Source organism: Trichosurus vulpecula, chromosome 6 (genome assembly GCF_011100635.1).
Source record: "Trichosurus vulpecula isolate mTriVul1 chromosome 6, mTriVul1.pri, whole genome shotgun sequence".
NCBI classification, from domain to species: domain Eukaryota; kingdom Metazoa; phylum Chordata; class Mammalia; order Diprotodontia; family Phalangeridae; genus Trichosurus; species Trichosurus vulpecula.
In genome coordinates this window covers 91,134,035-91,147,214 of record NC_050578.1, presented here as the reverse complement: position 1 = coordinate 91,147,214, position 13,180 = coordinate 91,134,035, and positions in this window count along the sequence as shown.

The window sequence follows — 13,180 nt, the reverse complement described above, 5'->3', positions numbered from 1 at the left end:
TATCTATCTATATGATATTTTATACTACAAAGCATTACAAATATGCATATTTAAAAGACCAACAATAGAATGATGACTGAAAATGGGAATAAGGCCATCTTGAAAAGGAAACAAGAGTGAGGACAAACAAAATAATGTTTGAATTTTACCATTCAAGCTGAAGTAAACATCTATCCTCTCCATACACTTTTTAAAAAATAAGTAAGCTAGAATAGTAATAAGTGAGATACAATAATTTTTCTTTCTATCATACTATTAGCTAGTTTTGCTTCTCTTTGGGCAGTAATATAATTTATTAGATTATTTAGGTGTAAATTGTGTAGTATCAATTGTGCTGAAATAAAATGTAACTGCAAGAAACATTATTAATTATTGGAAGAAGCTAATATAGTAACTTGGTTATATTTGGCCCTTGTATACATGACCCAAGAGAACTGTGTTACAATGACAAACTGTCAAGCATAATCTAATAACCTGCATAGCCAAAGGCCATGAGACTTTATGATCACACAAAAAGTGAAATGATATCCATAAATTTCTCTGCCTGGAATATTTCATTACTCTCATGAAGTGGAACTCACAATGAACACTAAAACCCAAAGTTCTACATGTTCCTCTAGCTCATTAATATGAATTCAGCATTATCAACAACAAGTAAATCTGAGTTATTTGACAAAGTAACTTGACTGCCATATTTAAGGGATTTTGGGGGATATAGATGAAATTAGTTGCTAATAACTAACAATTTTCTGTTACAGATCAACTCAGCATTTATTGTCTTAGAAATCCAAAACCTGGTCATCTAGTGTAGTATTAAATATGTTCAAGTCATGCTTCAGTCTTCAAAGAGAAATTTCTACTTATCTCAAGAACTTAGCTTCATCATAGGTATGATGCCTAATATTTTAATATTTAAAGCCTATTGAAACAACAAATGCTTTTTGAAATCTAAAACCTCTTGTATGTTATTTTAATTTTCTTCTTTAAAATAAGCTATTGATAATAATTTCTCAATGCTTCTTAAATATTAAAAATGTAAAAAAAAATGGTTTGGGAATTCCTACTACCTCTTCCTAAGGAGAATGTTGATTTTTCCACCAAGATCTACAGTTTTACCAAATTAGGGGTGGGCTTTCATAAAAGGGTTGATTATCTTGGTTGAGGAATAAACAAAATAAATCACTTGAAGTGAAATTTCTTGTCTATGATTAACTTGAATTTGACTATCATATATTAAGTGTCTACTAAGTTCAAGGTACTCCACTAGGCACTATGGCTACAAGGACAAAATAAGGACTAATCTTTGTCCTCAGTGAGCTTGCATGATGTTACACATACACACACTCACACACATAATATACACACATACATGCATATGTGCATGCATATGTATATATGTATGTATGTATGTATATAACCTTCACCCAGATACATAAAGACAATATAAGTTGAAGAGACACTAACCACTAGGGGTATCAAGAAAGTATCATGTATAGCATCTAAGATGAGAGATTTAAGTTTTAATGAGTTTCTAAACTGATTGAACCATTAAAAGTTTTAAATCCTAAACCAATAAATTTCTCTTTTATTCTAGAGGCCATAGGGAGCCACTGAACACTCTTGGGCAGGAAGAGTGATGTGGTCAGATCTATGTGGAAGAAAGACATTTTTTAAACATATTTTATTTTAGTCAGCCAAGTTCTATCTTCCCACCTTCCAACCCAAGTGACAATATGAGAAAAACAACACTTGTTATAAACATGTATAGGTAATGAAAGCAAATTACCATATTAGTCATGGTTCATTCATTTATTTATTTATCTATTTATTTTAGCATCATTCTACCTCTATTTTACCTCTATATCAAGAAGATGGTAATATGTTTTATCATTGGTTATCTGGAATCCTGGTTGGTCCTAACAGTTATAAGAGTTCAGCATGATAGTACACCAAATCACAGTTACATACAATATAGGAAATTATGTATAACTATTTGTTTATTCAATGCCCAATACATGATCTCTCAGATTCACATTCATTGACACCTCAAAAAAATGCTATAAATATTTTTGTACACCCATAGAGTTTGTTTTGCTTGGGACTAATCCCTTTTTTAATCTGGCCTCTCTAATTCCTCCCTCTCCCCTCTCCCTCCTATTTTCTTGATGAGTGAAATGTTGCTGTTATTTGTCCTTCATTTTTGAAGAACATCAATGATACCATAGGGCTACGTCTTGACTCTTGTGTGAATTGGATTGAAGAGAGGCAGAGTTGTATAAAGTCATCAGTCTCAATCTCTCTTCCAGAGTCATTGAAGTCCATTGGCAAGACAAAAGTCAAGATGACTGGAGATGACCTGGGTTGTAATGGATGACCTTGTCACCTTTGATGTCTGACTAAGCCTGAAGCACTACATAGCATCCGCTTTATATGCTTTCATTGTGGTTGGAATAAATTGTTCTCATTTGGCCATTCCACTGGAAGAAGCCTGCACATGCTTGGGGTAGACATCCCCTAACTCACCAACAGATTTGAGGCCCGTCACTCAGCCCATCTGATGAGACAGTTTTATTGTGGTGTGGCCTCTGCACAGCTTCTTGTAGCCACACGTAAGAGTGGAGTTGCAGGTGGACACCAAAGGTGGATGAGCAGTCCTGAAAAGGGTTCAGCAAGCCATCACACCAGAAGTGCTAGTCCACCTTGAACACTCCATATACTAAAATGAAATGCATTTCTGCATCAAAATCTCTCTCTCTGTCTCTCTTATTCTCTCTCTCTCTTTCTCTCTCTCTCTGTCCCTTTCCTTCCTTCCTTTCTTCCTCCTTTCCTTCCTTCCTTCCTTCGTTCCTTCCTTCCTTCCTTCCTTCCTTCCTTCCTTCCTTCCTTCCTTCCTTCCTTCCTTCCTTTCATTCCTTCTCTCCAGTTCAGATGAGAAGGAGGTTCAAATGTCAGCCTTTCCCCCTATAGCCATCATTGTTTTATATAGTTATCTACTTGTATACCCTCATTATATGAGATAATTTTGGCTAGCCTTCCTTTACATTATGCACCCCCCCACCCCCATGTGGTTCCTCTACTCCTCTCTTTCCATTCTTTTCTTCAGATCATCAGAACACAATAGAACCCTTTCTAGGTCTTGTTATTCTCTCTAAGAACCTTTATGGTAATGGGGTTCAGAAGGGACACAAGTATCATTTCAGCATATTTAAATGTAAGCTGTTCATTCATGTTTTTCATTTTATGCTTCTCTTCTCTCCCATATTTGAAATTAAAAGTTTTGCTATAATTTTGGTCTTTTCATCAGGACTACTTGGAAGTTTTCCATTAAAGGTTCATTTTTCACTATCTTATACTCAGTTTTGCTGGTTAAGTTATTCTCAGCTGTCAGCTAAAAACTTTTGTCTTCTGGAATATAGTATTTTGAGTTATCTGCTGCTTTGTAGTGGTGACAGCCAAATAATCTGTGATCTTCACTGTAGCTCTTCAATCCTTGAATTCTTTGTTTTCTGTCTGTTTAGACTATTTTTCTGTGACATGGAACTTCTGGATTTTAACTACTATGTTCCTGATTTTTTTATTTTGGATTTTCTTTCAGAAGGTATCCAGTGGATTCTTTCTATTTCCTCTATGCATTGTGGTTGCTTCTAAAAGATCTGGGCAGTTTTCTTTTAAGATTTATTGGACTAGGGTATGTAAACTCTTTTTTTGGTCATGGTATTGAAAATCCACTTAGTCTTAATTTTTTCCCTTGTCATTTGATTTCGATATGAGCAATTTTGCATTTAATTTTTTTCAGCCTTTTAACTTTAATTTGATATTTCTTTTTTGCTTTATGGAATTAGCCACTGCTATTTTTGTCCACTTGAATTTTCATGGAGTTTGTTGCTGAGGTAAGGTTTCGTACCTCTTATGCCAAGCTGTTAATTCCCTTTCCAATTCTTTCTTCCATAACTCTCATTTCTTTTCCAATTTTTTCCCTCAAGCACTCTCATTCCATTTATAAAACTATTTTAACTCTTAAAAACAAACAAATGAATCTCTTGCTTCATCTCTTACAGGAATTCTAGTTGAATTTGTGTCTAAGCTGTGTTTTTCTCTGAGGCATTGCTCCTACATGTTTGGAGTCATTCTCTTTTCTCTACTTGTGTCTTGAGCAGCTTTTCCATCATTAATATGTTACTATGAAGTGTTTCTTTCTATCTCCCATTCTTCCAGACTATTCTTCTCTTTTGATTTGATTTTCAGGCTGTTTAACTGAAACCCCACAAGAAAATTTCTCAATATAGCACTTGACATTCTGGAAAAAAGGTCTGGGCTGGTCCTACTGCTGCTTCCTTGGGATGCTGAGTGTTATATTGATTCTCTTTCAGTGTTCCCAAAGGGGTCTGATTCAGGGAAAAATCTGATGTCTGCCACCTTGGACTGAGGTTTGCAAGATCCCGACATGGATTTGAGTATTTCCAAGAATGGACTTCTGCTAGACTTTGCCCTTTTTAGCCAGCTGGGAAGTTCTGTTGGTTCAGAGTGGCAGAATTGTAAGCTCCTCTTCGTATTATGATTCCTGTCTTGGTCATCTTCTGCAGGCTGGGCTAGATGCTGGAAGTGAGACTTTCCTCTGATTTGGGGTCTGAGCCATACCAATTCTGCAATTGCCTTCTGAATTTTCTCCTTTTCTAGTGCACCACTCAGGGGCTTCTTACTTGGGAAATGCAATGCCCACCACCACACTGCCATATACACTTCTACCTTAGATTTGTGATTCAGGATTGGATATCTGGTAAAAAAAAATCTTTAAGTTGGCACCTGTTCCCATTGCAGGGCCCTAGTATGGTTCTGGGATGTGTTTTTTTGCTGATGCAGAGCCTCTCCAGTTCCCTCTGCCAGCACTGTTGCCTGAGTTGTCTGCAATGTCTGCAGTCTTTTCTATCTACCTGTCTATCTAGCAAAAGGATCCACTGTGTTTGTTGTTGTTGTTTTGTTTGGTTTTTTTATTTCTCCATCCAAATAAGGTTCCATGAATTTTATAAGTCTCTTTGGAGGAGTTAGACAACAGTTCAGCTACAATGCTTCCTTCTACTCTGCCATCTTTGCTCTACTCCAGAAAATTATTTTTTTCACCTCTGTGTAAGATAGATGGGGTAGACTAAAATCAGGGATGACAGTAATGATGACAATTTATTGTCTAAATTCTAAAACTTTTGGCTGCGCAGCATGTAATTTTGTAGCCCAAATATTATTCCGTGCAGATTATTCTTAACTTAAATTGTTTTTTCTAATAGTTTTTTTCATTACCTCATTAAGAAATGATCATCCTCTCTTCCTCATATGAATAAGCCTATGAGATTAAAAGCTTTATGTTTTCTATTCCTACTCAATTGTGTTTGAGTTCTATGAAGAGCTCTTCCCACTCTGAAGTCATTCTGAAGTGTGCCAGTCTATAAGGTGGCATGATCAAAATAAGAGAAAAACCAGAAAGGAAATCTATTTGCAGTTGAGATCTCATTGAATTTCCCGTAAACTTGTAGAGATCTAGAGCTATGCCATACTTAATGCACATGTATTCTCCTCTTCCTCACCATGATTCAAGGTTGTATTGTTATTAACAGAGGCTTGATTATTATCTACCAATAGCTGTTAAGCATAATAAAATTTACTGCATAAAATTAGAATTTGTGAAAGAACATAAGGAAAGTCCTTCTCTTCTCTTCATTAAAGTATACTCTTAGTAACTTCATGACTGTCAATAAATAAGTTAATTACTTCTTGATTGAAATACCTTTCATTCATATTAGCTATTCTTGATGTTTACTCAAAATAAAGGTTGATTTTCATAGTAAAAAATTAATTCTATACCTACCAAGATAATATTTTATTTCCTGAGAATAGTGAGAAGTCATGGCTTTAAAAAATGAACCTCAGCCTAACCTTTATGTGATTTTCTGTTTGTCTAAAAATGGGGTAAGTGTTTTAATGGACTGGAAAGTCAGAAATATGACCAAAGACTCTTAGTACAGAATTCTCAGACAATTTGGGAAGCTCTCCAATCTGAAGAGAGTAATGATACCATCACAAGTTACTGAGGCAGCTATTTAAGATTAAGAGCTATATTACCCTGATAAAGATACCCTTCAAATCATGGGCAAATGACTGTGGAAGACTCCACTAATTTGGTTGATTGCCACACTGAGAATCAGGCTTAAGAAAAATATTGAAGTCTAATACCAGGCTACTTAAAATACTTACAGACCATGACAGATTTTAATAGAAATTCTGCTCTGATGCTTCCCTTTGGCAACAAAAGCAGTCCAGATTTTCAAAGTGTGTGAAAGAATAGCATAGGTTCTCATCTGGAAAGGCTGTTCCAGTGAGAGAATCTGTCTGCTACCTAAGAATAGCCTCATTATATATGAAAAGGATAGTAACCAGTGGGCTGGCCACAAGGTGGTAAATTTTATGAGGATGGCAACCCATGAAACAAATGTACCTCAAACCTACATGGCTCTTGTCACCTCTGGATGTGACAGAAGTTACAAGGTGGAAAGGGACAGAATGAGCCTTGATTAAGTACCTACAAGTGGTTTATAAATATTTTCTGATTTTATTTTCATACTAGGCTTGGGAGGTAGATGCTATTATCACCCATATTTTACAGTGAGGAAACTAAAGCAGACATGGATTAAGTGACTTGTCCAAAGTCAAATGGCTACTTAAGTGTCTGAGGCTAGATTTAAACCCAGTTCTTCCTTACTCAAGACCCAATGCACTATCTAATGTGCCACCTAGCTGCCTCTAGAAAGGGTTGTGGGGCACAGAGAACCAAGAATAATAGTTTTTGAACCTTTGAACATTTATTTAAACATACATTTATGAGTCAATGTGGAATCAAGACTGGATTTGATTAACAATCAGATTTAGCTCTAAAAGGGCATTGTCCGTCCAAAGAAAGAGAATAAAGGGTGGGTGTTTTAGGAGGGGAGGAGTAACATTTTATTTTATGAAGGTATATTCATGTGAGAAAATCCAGTAATTCAAGTGAGAAACAGTTAAGAGCATTTGAGTTCAAATCAACAGAGATAAAAACAAAATGTGATTTTTAGAAAGACTCTACTATAAACCATCTGGACAGACTAAGTAATAAGATAAAGAATTTAGGAAGCAGACCACAAATAAGGCACAGCCATAGAGCAACAAGAGATTTCAAATATCAGACATCTTCTTTATGGAAGAGAGCGAAGTCTGCAATCCATAGACCAGTGAATTTGACTTTGACTCCTAGCAAAGAATATAGAATACATTAATACACTAAGGAACGGTTTGTAAACACAATGAGTTGAAGTTAGCACAAGAAGTCAGTATGACATCCTATGCTTTATCTCATTTTTATGAAATGATGATTATGCCAGACTTACACCACTGAAATTTTTTGTAGGCAAAATTTTGCGACTAGAACAGGGAAATGGTGCATACTTAAATTTTAGAAAAATATTTAACAAAATCTCTCATGTTGTACATGTGCATGGAGATGTGGGCCAAATGTACAATTAATTTTAAGTATCTTCATTTCGTTGAATGATGACTCAAAATGACTAGACCATATGGTTCATGGAGTTTTTGTGGCAAAGATAGTAGAGTGGTTTGCCATTTCCCTCTCCAGTGGATTAAGACAAACAGGTTAAGCGACTTGCCCAAGGTCACACAGCTAGTAAGTACCTGAGTCCGGACTTGAACTCTGACCTTCCTAACTCTAGCATACTATCCAGGAAGTAACCTTGCTGTCTCCTAGTAATTAATGAATAAAGTCATCTTGGAGGGAGGTGTTTAGTAAAATGTTCCAGATATCTGGCTTTAGGGTATTTTTTGGGGGGGATGCTGAACATTCTTATTAATTATTTGAACCATAGGGAATTTTATGGTAAAATTTAAAGATAACATGAAGCTAAGATGGGCCTGACAAATGCAAAGATTTTTAATAACTTCCCCTCTCTCCACTGTCCCCATAGGTTATTCTCCCATAGGACAACAGGAAAAATTAAATAATATAAAATTTAACTGTAATAAATATTAGGTTCTACAGCATACCGTATAGATATACAGAAATTAACATTACATGTATAGGATGAAGGATGTGGTTAGATAATAGGTTTTTTACATTTGTTGGGGGGGGTAGTTCTAGGGTTTAGTGGTCTACAAAATCGATATAAATCAACAATGAAGAATGATAACCAAGAAAGCAAATGCTAGATTTCATTAAGAGTCAAAGGACAAGGAATGTAGAGTATAAATGTTCCCTACCACTCTGCTTGAGTAAGGTTTCATCTAGAATAACGTGTTTAGTTCTGCATACCATATTTTATAAATGGCATAAACAAATTGGAACAAGATGACCAGGATGGAGAGAGGAATAGGGGACATGTCATACATAGGAGGAAAAACTGAAGAAATTCTCAGTGTTTCATGTGGAGGAGACTGGGAGGATATTAAAATAAATTCTAGAATTTTAGAACTGGATGAAATGCTTGAGATGGCATACTCCAACACCCTTATTCTGTAGATGTTGAAGTTGAAGACCGAGGAGATGATTCAACTTGCTGAAAGTCACACAGAAAATTAATGTCATACCTGAGACTAGAACAAAGTTCTAGTTACCTAAGCGTTCCCTCTTAGTCCTGTGTTGTTGTTGTTGTTTTTTGAACTCTATTATGCTTCCCTGGGTATGATGGCATCATCAATTTGCCAGTGCCAAAGTGGTGATCATCAAAACAAAACTCTTCTGAATGAGAGAAATAAAAAAACAAACAAAAAAAACCCCTACCTAAGCAGTGTCTATATGATGAGTTGAAATATGAGTGTGAAATCAAGCTGAGGAAAATATATTTCAAAGGGGTATAGAAGGTATCACTTCAAGCAGAGCAGGCAGCCGACAAATATGAGCAGCAGGGAGCTGTTTACTATAAACAGCAATCAGAGATGAAGAAGTTCTCTTAGAGAAAAAAAAAACAAAAAACTAACTTCTATTTTCCCATGAGCCTCACTAGCAAGGCTCAAACAATAAAATTTCAACCTGAGAAATCTCTACAGAGAAATTCTTTACAGAGTTGCAACAGACAAAACAATTGAATTTGACCCAGAATCTAGTCAGTAACTACTCAAAACATACACTTGCCAAAAAGACTGTTTTATGGAGAACTCACACAGGGCAAGCATTCACATGGTGCTCAGAAGAAGCTATATAAGGACACTCTCAAGACCTCTCTTAAGAACTTTGGAAGTGATCGTGTGACATGGGAGATACTGGCACTGGACCACTCAGCATGGTGTGCCCACATCGGAGATGGTACATGTTCTATGGGCAAAACAGAATTGAAACAGCCCAAAGGAAACGCAGGATGTGCAAATTTAGAAAATCCACCCCAAATCTTCACATGGACTATTTGTGTCTGACCTGTGGTAAAGCATTATGAACTTGAATTGGCCTGATCAGCCACAGTCAGACACATTGAAACTTGACACTTGCATAATGATGTCATTTTGGCTGTCTTCTAGAATGAAGGACAATCACCACCACCAGCACCAGATTCATAATGCCTCTAGATAGTATATTGGGTCCTGGGCTCAGACTCAGGAAGAATGAGGTTCAAATCTATTCTGTGATACTTAATGGCTGCGTGAACATGGGCAGGACATGCTCAATCTTTGTGACTCAGGCAACTTCCCATAATTTACCTAAGTTATAGGTAGTTTATGATCTGTGTGACTGAAGGCAGTTCTCATACCAGATTTTCTTGCGGCAGACAAAATCAATGGTCCTTCAAGGAAATATTTGTGTATTTAATCTCTAAATAAAATATTGATCACATTATGCTGTTTTCTCTCTAACTTTAAATACAAAAACTGACTGGCTAGCTGATAAAATCTTCATTACTGAGGCGGAGATTACATTATCACAAAATAGAATGAAAAAGAAATGTGCTTTCTATTTATCTAATCTATTATAGATTGATTTATTGATGTATAGTGGAAAGGGCTCCAGACTGTGAGCCAAGATATGTAGTTACTGATATCAGTTCTGATACAAAGTAGCTGTGGGAATTTGAGCTAGTCATTCCCCCTCTCTGAGACCCTTTCTTCACAACTGCTAAAAAAAAAAAAAAGTTTGGGTGGGGGTGTGATTAAATGATCTAATTTGCTTCCAGGTCTAATTAAAAATAAATTACTTCCATGGATATGCAAATAGGTAGAAGATATCCTGTTTTGTGGAGAATTTCTGGTGTAACCATCTCATCCATCAAAGCGGATCACAGTCACATTCCCAAAACTGAAGAGACCTTATTAGACATGTAGTACCCCCAAAGAAATATCTACCACAATATACACGAGGAGTGCTTGTCCCCCTTCCTTTTATAGACTTCCAATAAAGAACTTACTAGCTTCTGAGGCAGCCCATTCAAGATTTATGTATATATCCAGTTGTTGGAAAGCTTTTCCTGATGCCAGGCCTAAATTTGTTTCTTTGTAATTTTCATCTGTTGCCCCTTGTTCTGCCCAGTAGGGACAAATACTTCAGATTTAATCTCTGTCTTCTACATTATGACCCTCTGATACTTGAACACAGGTAGCAAAATATATTCCCTCTCATTTTCTCATCACTGGCATAAATATGTGTAACAACTGGAGACCTCTGCCAACTTGGCATTGAACTGTTAATAAGTTCTCTTGGAGTCCAGCTGCTCAATCCACCCTCTAATCTACTCAATGAATCCAGCCAATTACAGTCATTTTGATCATGAAGGGCAATTATGTGTTCCCTTACTATGGTCTTACATTGTGCTCCTTATTAGGCACTTATTTTTGGTTTGATTATATCTAGTGAAAAGGCCATTCTCCTTTAAAGAGAAAACAGAAGCAGAATAAAAATTGATCCTCTCTGCCTTTTTTTTTCTTTTATTTGCTATTTTCCTATTCACCATAAGCAACCACCCTATCCATTCTTTCATTTTCATCTTCATTCCTAACATAATTTTTAATGTTCTAAACAACTCTTTTTATTGTCCCTACCTTTTCTTCTCATCAGAGTATACTAGAGACCTCATGAACAGAAAGAGGTTACAGACAAGGAATTCACAAAAAAGGTAATTTTAATGTTATTTTTATTTACTTTTTAAAACAAAGTTATATTAGGGCAAATATAAGCATCAAAATCCCTTGTTTCTCCTTCCATTTATCTTTTTCTAAATGCTCTCCTGGTTCCTGGATTTTATTTTATGAATAAATTACTACACAATACTATTTTACTCACCTATCCCTTTAGCTAACCTGTTTCTTTTGAATAATGTGTAGACATCAGAGACATGTTATCATAAATTCCATCCCCCTAAATATCAGAGATTCCTGAGGTAATGTCTCTTTTCGTAAACAAAGGCCCCTCTAGAGGATCCTTGGATATTTGTTTATAAATATTTAAGGCCATGCATTTAACTCTGTCCCCTCTCCTGCATTTTATCTTCTGTGAACTTCTAGGTATCTAAGCCAATAGTTTTATTTCTTCATTAGGCTACTCTCTGTAGTATCAATCATACTGGATTTATGTAGGCAGTTTTCTATGTCCCCCATACTTTTTTTAAAGCTCTTTTGATTAGAATTGTGTGACATGAGGTGAATATATTCTCACCAACCTTTGTCAGGTGTGTTCCATCCTTGAACAAAAATCTGCCATCCCTTTATTTTAAGCTGTGATCCAGAAATTTAAACTCTATTTTCAGACAGCATCTTCTTAGGCATTTGTTTTCTTCCCAAATCGATCTTTTACTTCTTCCATTGCCTTAAATGGACATCAGTGAAGACTCTATAACCTTAGCCCTTTGCTTGAGGCTTTGTTACTGTTAGCAACAGTGAATTCTTTCTGACAATATCATTACCCACATGAATCACTGACATTGAGTAATAGTTATCCATTTTGACAAGTCTTGGGTAGTTTGGTTATGTCTTAGATCCATGCCTCAGGGTGGAGGAAAAAGAAACAGACTTCTTTATCACTATTATCGCTTTGACAAGTAGCTGCCTCAGTGCCTCTGAACAGGAGGTCACCAATCACCACTGATGTTCTGACCCTTACTGTAAGATTTCTAATCTGATTGCTTCTATAACTTTATCTTTCCTTGAAGGACAGGCAACTGGTTCCTCCTCATGTATAACTTTAGAAATAAGTCCTAGAGATCTGCTAGACAAACAGTTAAGTGATTTGCATAGTCCACTGCTATTTATTATCAGAGATGGGATCTGAACCCAAGCCTTTCTGAGCCCAAGCCTAAAATTCTATCCAATTTGACAAAATGTCAAGCTTCACTGTTATTTACCAACTTTGACCCTATAATCTCAGGGAGACCTCAGTTAATATATTCTAGTCATATGCACTGACTATATAATCATTAGAAAACAGAGACACACAGGCACTCACATGCTTATACCAAAAGATTTGTTAAAAAAAATAAGTGAGAAGACTTGAACAAGCTAATTAGTGTTAACCACTGGCTATGGAAATATTTTCCTCTAGATTGACTCCTCTGGTCCTCTATCACAGCTAATTCTCAAGAAACATGAAGAGTTACAACAATATAGAAAAAGTATAGTTTGAAGTTTCTTCCACAAAATGATTAATATGGAAATGTTTTATTTGATTGTACATGTATAACCTGTGTCAGATTGCTTACAATCTCTAGGAGGGGGGAGGGAAAGAATTTGGAAATCCAAACTTTTAAAAAAATTAAAATCGTTTTTCTGTGTAAGTAGGTAAAAAATTAAATATTATTAAAATAGAAAATTATATATATATGTACACATATATGTGTATATGGATATATACACATATATGCTTTAATATGTAATAGTAGTCATACTATATAATTGAATAAGCTATATTTATCACATATAATAATATGGCATATAATAATATAGAAAATGAACGCTTTTAATAATTATATATTAAGTATAAAAATAAGCAATAGTTAATTATACAGGAAAGGGTCCTTTAAAATTAGAAATTTTTACCTAGAAATTAACTCAGTTTGTTAAGACTCAAATAAATGTGTCTTTCTTACACAAAACTGGAGGTTTGGCAACATTTAAAAGTGATGGCAGTAAGTATCTATTTAATGCCCACATGATATTTTCTGGTAACATTGCT